The sequence below is a fragment of the Galeopterus variegatus genome, unplaced genomic scaffold, assembly GCF_000696425.1.
Source record: "Galeopterus variegatus unplaced genomic scaffold, G_variegatus-3.0.2 Scaffold13000, whole genome shotgun sequence".
Classification (NCBI taxonomy): domain Eukaryota; kingdom Metazoa; phylum Chordata; class Mammalia; order Dermoptera; family Cynocephalidae; genus Galeopterus; species Galeopterus variegatus.
Window position 1 is genome coordinate 25430 of NW_007739111.1, and position 8023 is coordinate 33452.

The window sequence follows — 8023 nt, forward strand, 5'->3', positions numbered from 1 at the left end:
ATTAGTTAAAAATGACAGAAAAGCCCTGAGTCAAAGAAAATATTTGTAAACTGGAACTTCCTGTCTGAACAAGATCCATTTTTCCTAATCCTATCTACTAAGTTCAACTATAAACTATGGAATTTACCTAAGAAACACCCACAGGAGAACTCTGGAAGGCTGTAGAAATAAATAAACACCAGAGTGCCAGGATGCCATTATACTCTCACCAATCAGGAGGAGACCTTCCTGATGTTTTCCAGAACGTGGCAACAGAAGGTAGTCAGGTAGGGTCATTTCTTCCTGGACTCAACCTGATTTCTGTGACAAAAAATAGTGACTACAATCCCCTTCCCGAAGCCCAGCATGACCTGAGCAAGATAGACCCAGAGCCCTGGGGGCAATTAGCAGACAGTGAGTCTGTTCTCTTTTTTCCCCTATAGATGCTAAGGCAACCAGGCAGCTCCTGAAAAGACCCACCACAACCAGTGAATTATTCCAGGAAGATGTACATTCACGCGTATGTCATAAGTTACTATTCCTGCCTCCAGCTCTTCAGGAGAATTATGATTGGGGACTGTGGACATGGTCCCTATGTAAAAAGCTCACAGATTATGAAATCTGTTCCCAGAAGACCTGACTTGTTGGGGTAGGATTGAGAAGTGCATGGTCCCAGGAACAATAACCTCTGGGAAAATCTGCTCCCACCATCTCTGGCACACTAGCAGAGTCAGTCATTCTGCTGTTGTCACTCTCTGCAGCTCATGTCTTTGCTCTGGGATTCAGGCATGGTGTTTTTACATTGTTTGAAAAATAGCACAGCCCAGCTGTGAAGAGCAGAGATGCCAAGGCTGAGAAAAGAGAAAATGGCATGTAGGGACCTAGGAAGCCTATTCATACTCTGTATTCAAAAAAGGGCTTCTGAAAGACCAGTAGGCCAGCTCTGATTGGATAATCCTGTTAGTGGCCCTCAGCCACTGAGACAATGAAATATTGAGAATCTTCCAAGAGTACTTGCCACAGACCTCCACCTACAGCATATTCATCTTCAGAGAGTTCATTTTCATGTTTTTCAACTTTTCTTTAATTATCACTAAGTCCAACACATAAAATTACACACATGTGGAATACTAGAAAATACAATTATATAACCATAATCACAATCAAACTTTAGAATATGTCCATGACTCATCTCATTTGCATTTACTCTTTCACCACTCCAGCTCTAGACAATTTTTAATGTCTTTCCTGTGTCTATAGATGAACCTTTATAAAAATATCTTAAGTGTAAAAATAAATTATGTAGTTTCTTTAGGTCTAGTTTCTTTCACATAGCTGGGCACTGTTGATGATCTTTCCTATTAGAGCAGATATCATTACTATATCTGCTTTGATTGGGGAATAGTATTCTATGGCACAGATACACCACATACATGTTACCTCCTGCTAGTGGATGAATATTTGTTTCATTTACTTTTGGCAATTATAAATAGTGCTGCTATGAGCATTCACATATGAGTCTTTGGCCATAAACTTATCTATTTTTTAATTTTTTTGCATACACTTGAAAAAGAAATGTCTGAGTAGTATAGTGATCTAGATAATATTTTGAGAAACTGCCAAAATGTTTTTCAAAGTGCCTGCACTATTTTACATTCTCACTTACAATATGACAGTTCCATATTCTGTAAATCTTTGTTGACACTTATTATTGTCTATATTATAGCCATTTTATTGGGTGTTAATTATCCTCCTTATGGTTTTCATTTGCATTTCTCTAATAACAATAATGTGCATACTTCCACGTACTTATTGATAATTTGCATATCTTCCTTGTAGACACATGTATTTAAATCCTTTGTCCATTTAAAAAACTTGATTGTCTATTATTGACTTTTAAGAGTTTCATCTTTATTCTGAAATATACCCCTCACAGATAAATAATTAAAAAATTTTTTTACAGTAATTGACTTGTCTTTTTATTTTCTTTATGGCCTCATTTGAAGAACATAAATGTCAAAATGTTATCAAATGCAGTTTATCTTTTTATTTCCTTCTCTAGAATGTGATTTTGGTGTAATTTCTAAGAAATTGTTACCCACCTTATAATTACATATATTTACTCCATTATTGCTCTATAAGTTTTATAATTTTATCTCCTACAAACAATAAGAGATCTATTTTGAATACTTTTCTGAATGGGTCCGATTTGAGTGAGGGGTTCAACTTTATCTTTCTGCAAGTGTATACAATTTTCCCAGAGAAGAAACCATACATATGGTTTCTTCACCATTTGCTGAAAAAGCTGGCTGTACAAAAGACAGTGTTTTGTGGGTGTGGGTGTGTGTGTTTCTGGAAAATAACAGCTAGTCTTTGCCATGCAGTATTTCTGCCTTATGTGAGTTCTCTGATGTCTGCTTAAGTGTGACTTCTGATAAAAGATGTTCTACATTCATTACAATGAGCCTTCCATATCCAGAAGATCCAAATTCCTGGATTCAACAAACTATAGATCAAAAATATTTGAAAAACAGAAAGTATGGCAATACAAAATATACCAAAAAGCTACAAATACTTATATTGTTTTTAATGTATTCAGTAATATAAGTAATCTAGACATGATGTAAAATTGTGCAGCAGAATGATACACAATAGCTCACCACGTCATATAAGACTTGAGCATCCACAGATTTTGGTATCTATGGAAAGTTTTGAAACCAATCCCCTGTGGATATGAATAGACCACTGTACATTCATAGGTTTTCTCTTTTACATGAGTTCTCCAATGCATCCTGAAGTGTGCTCATGACTAGTAAGGTTTGATTTCTGGTAGAAAGATTTTGTACGTTCATTATATTCATATGGTTTCACAACTGTGTGAGTTCTTTAATGTACACTGAGGTCTGCTTTACTGTAGAAAGGTTTCCTATATTCTTTACATTCATCTGGATTCTCACATGTGTAAATTCTCCAATGCTTGCTGAGGTTTGACTTCTGGTGAAAAGGTTTTCCGCATTCATTACATACATAGGGCTTCTCGTCTGTGTGAATCTCTGATGAATGCTGAAGATTGACTTACGTTTGAAGGTTTTTTCACACTCATTGTATTCATAGGGCCTTTTCTATGTGTGACTTTTCTTATGGTTACTGAGATCCAAGTTATGGTAGAAAGATTTTGTACATTCTTTATACTAATATGGTGTCTCACCTGTGTGAGTACTGTGATGTATATTGAAGTCTGATTTACTTCAGAATATTTTTGAACATTCTTTTCATTCATATGGTTTCTTACCTGTGTGAATTCTCTGATGTCTGCTGAGGTTTGACTTCCTGTGAAAGGTTTTCCCACACTGACTACATTCATATTGTTTCTCACCTTGTGAGTTCCCTGATGTACACTGAGGTATGATTTACTGGAGTAAGTTTTTCTACATTCTTTACATTCATATAGTTTCTCACCTGTGTGAATTCTCTGATGCCTGCTGAGACTTGACTTCTCATGAAATGTTTTTCCACATTCACTACATTCATGTGGTTTCTCACCTGTGTGAATTCTCTGATGCTTGCTAAGACTTGACTTCTCATGAAATGTTTTTCCACATTCACTACATTCATGTGGTTTCTCACCTGTGTGAATTCTCTGATGCTTGCTAAGACTTGACTTCTCATGAAATGTTTTTCCACATTCACTACATTCATGTGGTTTCTCACCTGTGTGAATTCTCTGATGCTTGCTAAGACTTGACTTCTCATGAAATGTTTTTCCACATTCACTACATTCATGTGGTTTCTCACCTGTGTGAATTCTCTGATGCTTGCTAAGACTTGACTTCTCATGAAATGTTTTTCCACATTCACTACATTCATGTGGTTTCTCACCTGTGTGAATTCTCTGATGCTTGCTAAGACTTGACTTCTCATGAAATGTTTTTCCACATTCACTACATTCATGTGGTTTCTCACCTGTGTGAATTCTCTGATGCTTGCTAAGACTTGACTTCTCATGAAATGTTTTTCCACATTCACTACATTCATGTGGTTTCTCACCTGTGTGAATTCTCTGATGCTTGCTAAGACTTGACTTCTCATGAAATGTTTTTCCACATTCACTACATTCATGTGGTTTCTCACCTGTTTCCACATTCACTACATACATATGGTTTCTCACTTGTGTGAATTCTCTGATGTACACTGAGGTTTGATTTAGAGTAAAAAGTTTTTCCACATTCTTTACATTCATATGGTTTCTCACCTGTTTGAGTTCTCTGATGTCCATTGAGGTTTGACTTACGGTTGAAAGCTTTCTTAAATTTCTTACATTCATGTGGTTTCTAACCTGTGTGAATTCTCTTATGTACACTGAGGCATGATTTATGGTAGAAAGTTTTTCCACATTCTTTACATTCATATGGTTTCTCACCTGTTTGAGTTCTCTGATGTCCACTGAGGTGTGATTTATGGTAGAAAGTTTTTCTACATTCTTTACATTCATATGGTTTCTCACCTGTGTGAGTTCTCTGATGTACATTGAGGTTTGACTTACGGTTGAAAGCTTTCTTAAATTTCTTACATTCATGTGGTTTCTAACCTGTGTGAATTCTCTTATGTACACTGAGGCATGATTTATGGTAGAAAGTTTTTCCACATTCTTTACATTCATATGGTTTCTCAAATGTGTGAATTCTTTTATGCCTGTTGAGGTTGGACTTCTCATGAAAGGTTTTTCCACATTCACTACATTCATATGGTCTCTCACCTGTCTGAATTCTCTGATGCTTGCTGAGGTTTGAGGACTTGTGAAAGGTTTTCCCACATTCATTACACACATATAGCTTCTCCCCTGTATGTGTTCTCTTATGGATTGTAAGGGGTAATTTCTTCATAAATGATTTATCACATTCACTATATTTATTTTGGCAGTTTCTCAAAATATTATCTAGAATCACCATACTACTCAGACATTTTCACTATATTTATAAGGTTTCTCTTCTGTGTGTATTTTCTGCTGTTCAGTGAGTTCATAATCTCACAATGTCTCCACAATTTCCCATTTATATTACCCTCATCAGATTTCTCTCCAGGATGCACCCAATCAGCCTCTCTAGGAGGAAGTGCATTCCAACACACATTGAACTCTTTGCACCTCATTCCTAAATACATTTCACTATTTGTAATTGAATTTGAAATATGGTTTGAGCTCAAATGAAATGCTTGTTGTATTTCAACTTTCTCCTCAGTTGATGTATTGCTGTTGGTAATTACAACATCCTGCAAATGTGTATCATGACATTCTTGGCTTTTTGTAATTAGAGCTTCAACTATCTGAACATCCAAAATAAGAAAAAAATACCATATCCATAAGCCACACATAAGTATTGCTTAAATGAGCATGTAAAGGTAAAGAAGTTTTTTCACATTTTCATGGCATAGGATTGTACAAAAATGAGTAATGTAAATTGGATTTATAAGTATTCATGTTTCCTACATACTACCATGATGTAATAAATTGTATTAACATATTTTCTACCGTACAGTTTTCTTTCTTTATTTTTCATTCATAAGAAAATATTCGGTAAAACTTTCACCTATGCTTGGTCATAATTTTCAACCAAGTGCTTATCATCTGACATTTGTTTAACCTATTTTATTTCTCTATTTTATTCTTATAACAACAGTGGGAATCACATAGTGCTTTTTTCCCATCTTATTCTGATTTGAGTATGGTAATACTTTATTGGATCAGGTACTTTCAGGTTCAGCAGGAAACCAATTTTCTTTCCTTTAGACAGAAATTTGGATTAGGTACAGAATTTTGCTCCTATTGTTCATTTAGTTTTCATTCTTCCCTACAAAAAGGCTATAGACATCTGGAAATTTTTCAGATAAAACATCTCCTTTCCCACACAGTAGATAAAGATATCTTACTACAAATTTCTCATTTAACATCACTGCCTCTGCTTCTCAAAAAGCTCCATTTTACCACACTGTGCACCCCTTTTCTGCAGGCTTAAGACATTTGGTTGTCAACCCAGGATGTACCCACAATATTTCAATTTCTATTTACCTCTTTCTGACTTTAACTGGCATTCTACCTCCATTTTCTGCTGCACACACCTCTGCTTTATAATTTGCTGCTTCTGAAGGCTTTTATTTTTTGCAATGAAGTTTCAGTTCTGTCCTATTTTCATAAAAAATAAAAAATCTTGTATACATTCCTTGTTCTCTTTGTTGGTTTAGAATAATATTCACAAAGAGAAGTGGAACATGCTAACTTCAAGTTCCAGTACTCCACAAAAAAATCTGAGCTCTTCAATATAAAACTCTTGGTTCATTTGATGTTGGGACCCACAATCTCCTGAATCTCCTTCCAAGTCCAGTAGCTCCTTTCCAGGTGCCTATGCTATGTCCTTAACAGCTTCATACTTTCTGATTCATGGCACACAATGCTCACTTCTGGACCTCTTTGCTCATTTTCTTAACAACACCCTAGGTAACCTCCTCTATAATTATGACTTTAAAAATCAGCTGTAGGGCTGACCCCGTGGCTCACTCAGGTGAGTGAGGCGCTGGGAGCGCTTGCAGCCGTGGGTTCGGATTCTATATAAGGATGGCCAGGGCACTCACTGGCTGAGCGTGGTGCGGGAGACACCAAGCCAATGCTTGCGATCCCCTTATCGGTCACGCACACACAAAAGGAGCTGTAAGCCACCAATTTCCAAATTTGTAGGTCCAATAGTGATGTCCTCTCTAAACTCTCAATTTTATACTTATGCAAGTATGATATGTCAAATCTGAAAAAGAGTTAACTTACGTTACACCAAATTAAACAATAATCTTCCTAAAACTGCCCCATCTGTATATCCTTCTTAAATTTTCACTACCCACTTTTCTGTCTCTCTCACTGTGGTTACATATTCCTAATGATTCTAATACAAATACTTAATGTATATTATTATCTTGTTTCTCACCAGAATGTGAACCCTATGAAAGAGACATTATTTAGATTATTGCTGTTTTAAGTACAACTATATATAAAATAAACAGTGCTTAACACCCACTTAATTATGATGTAGTTAAAAAATATGTGTATAAATAAATGTTTGTGCTATAATTTAAATGTTCCCCCAAACTCATATTGAAGCTTGATCATCATATTAACAGTATGAAGAGTGTGGAAAATCTAATTATGGTATTTGAACTGTAAGGCTTTGAGGAAGTTATTAGATAGTGAAGGCCATGCCTTTATGAATGGATTGATCTGTTCATGAAATAGTGAGTTAATGGGTTATTGGGGGTAGATTGGTGGCTTTAAACAGCATGTGGACACACTTTTGCCACTCTCACCTTGTGATACACTGCACCAACTGTGGACTCTGCTGAGAGTCTCCACAAATGAGAAGACCCCCACTAGACGTGACACCTCAACCTTGGAATTGTCTGCCTCCATAAATATAAAAAATAAATTTTGTTTCCTTACAAATTACCTATTTTCAGATATTCAGTTGCAAGCAGAAAAACATGGACTAAAACATCCTGGAAGAAGATGTACATGATAATGGACAAAAAGAGAGCTACCAAGAATACTGATAAAGTTCACAGTAAATAAAAGGGTCTAAAACAAGAACGGTAGAGATTAGATTTGGGGAAGTATATGAACTACTCATTAAAATAAAATGTGGATCTATAAGTGTTAGAGACCTCTTTGGAGATTATATAATGCATGAGTTTCTAAGTAGGCCTGCAGTTCTCTGGTCGGAAATCTAGCAAATATATTGGTAAAAACAGCTGAACATGACCAAAATCTGCTGGATCTTACTCTTTCCAGCCTCAGTGCCCAGGACATACTGTGAACTTTATCAGTATTCTTGGTAGCTCTCTTTTTGTCCATTATCATGTACATCTTCTTCCAGGATGTTTTAGTCCATGTTTTTCTGCTTGTAACTGAATATCTGAAAATAGGTAATTTGTAAGGAAACAAAATTTATTTTTTATAGTTATGGAGGCAGACAATTCCAAGGTTGAGGTGTCACATCTAGTGGGGGTC

General features: G+C 35.9%; 1 long non-coding RNA gene across 1 annotated transcript in view; it reads right to left on the minus strand.

Annotated features, from left to right (window-relative positions):
- Nucleotides 1–5507: 5507 nt before the first annotated feature.
- Nucleotides 5508–8023, minus strand: part of LOC103581416 — a 4148-nt gene continuing 1632 nt past the window's right edge. Inside the window, exon 3 of the long non-coding RNA XR_549661.1 lies at nt 5508–5758. This is a non-coding gene — a long non-coding RNA (uncharacterized LOC103581416). The remainder of the gene's footprint in view (nt 5759–8023) is intronic.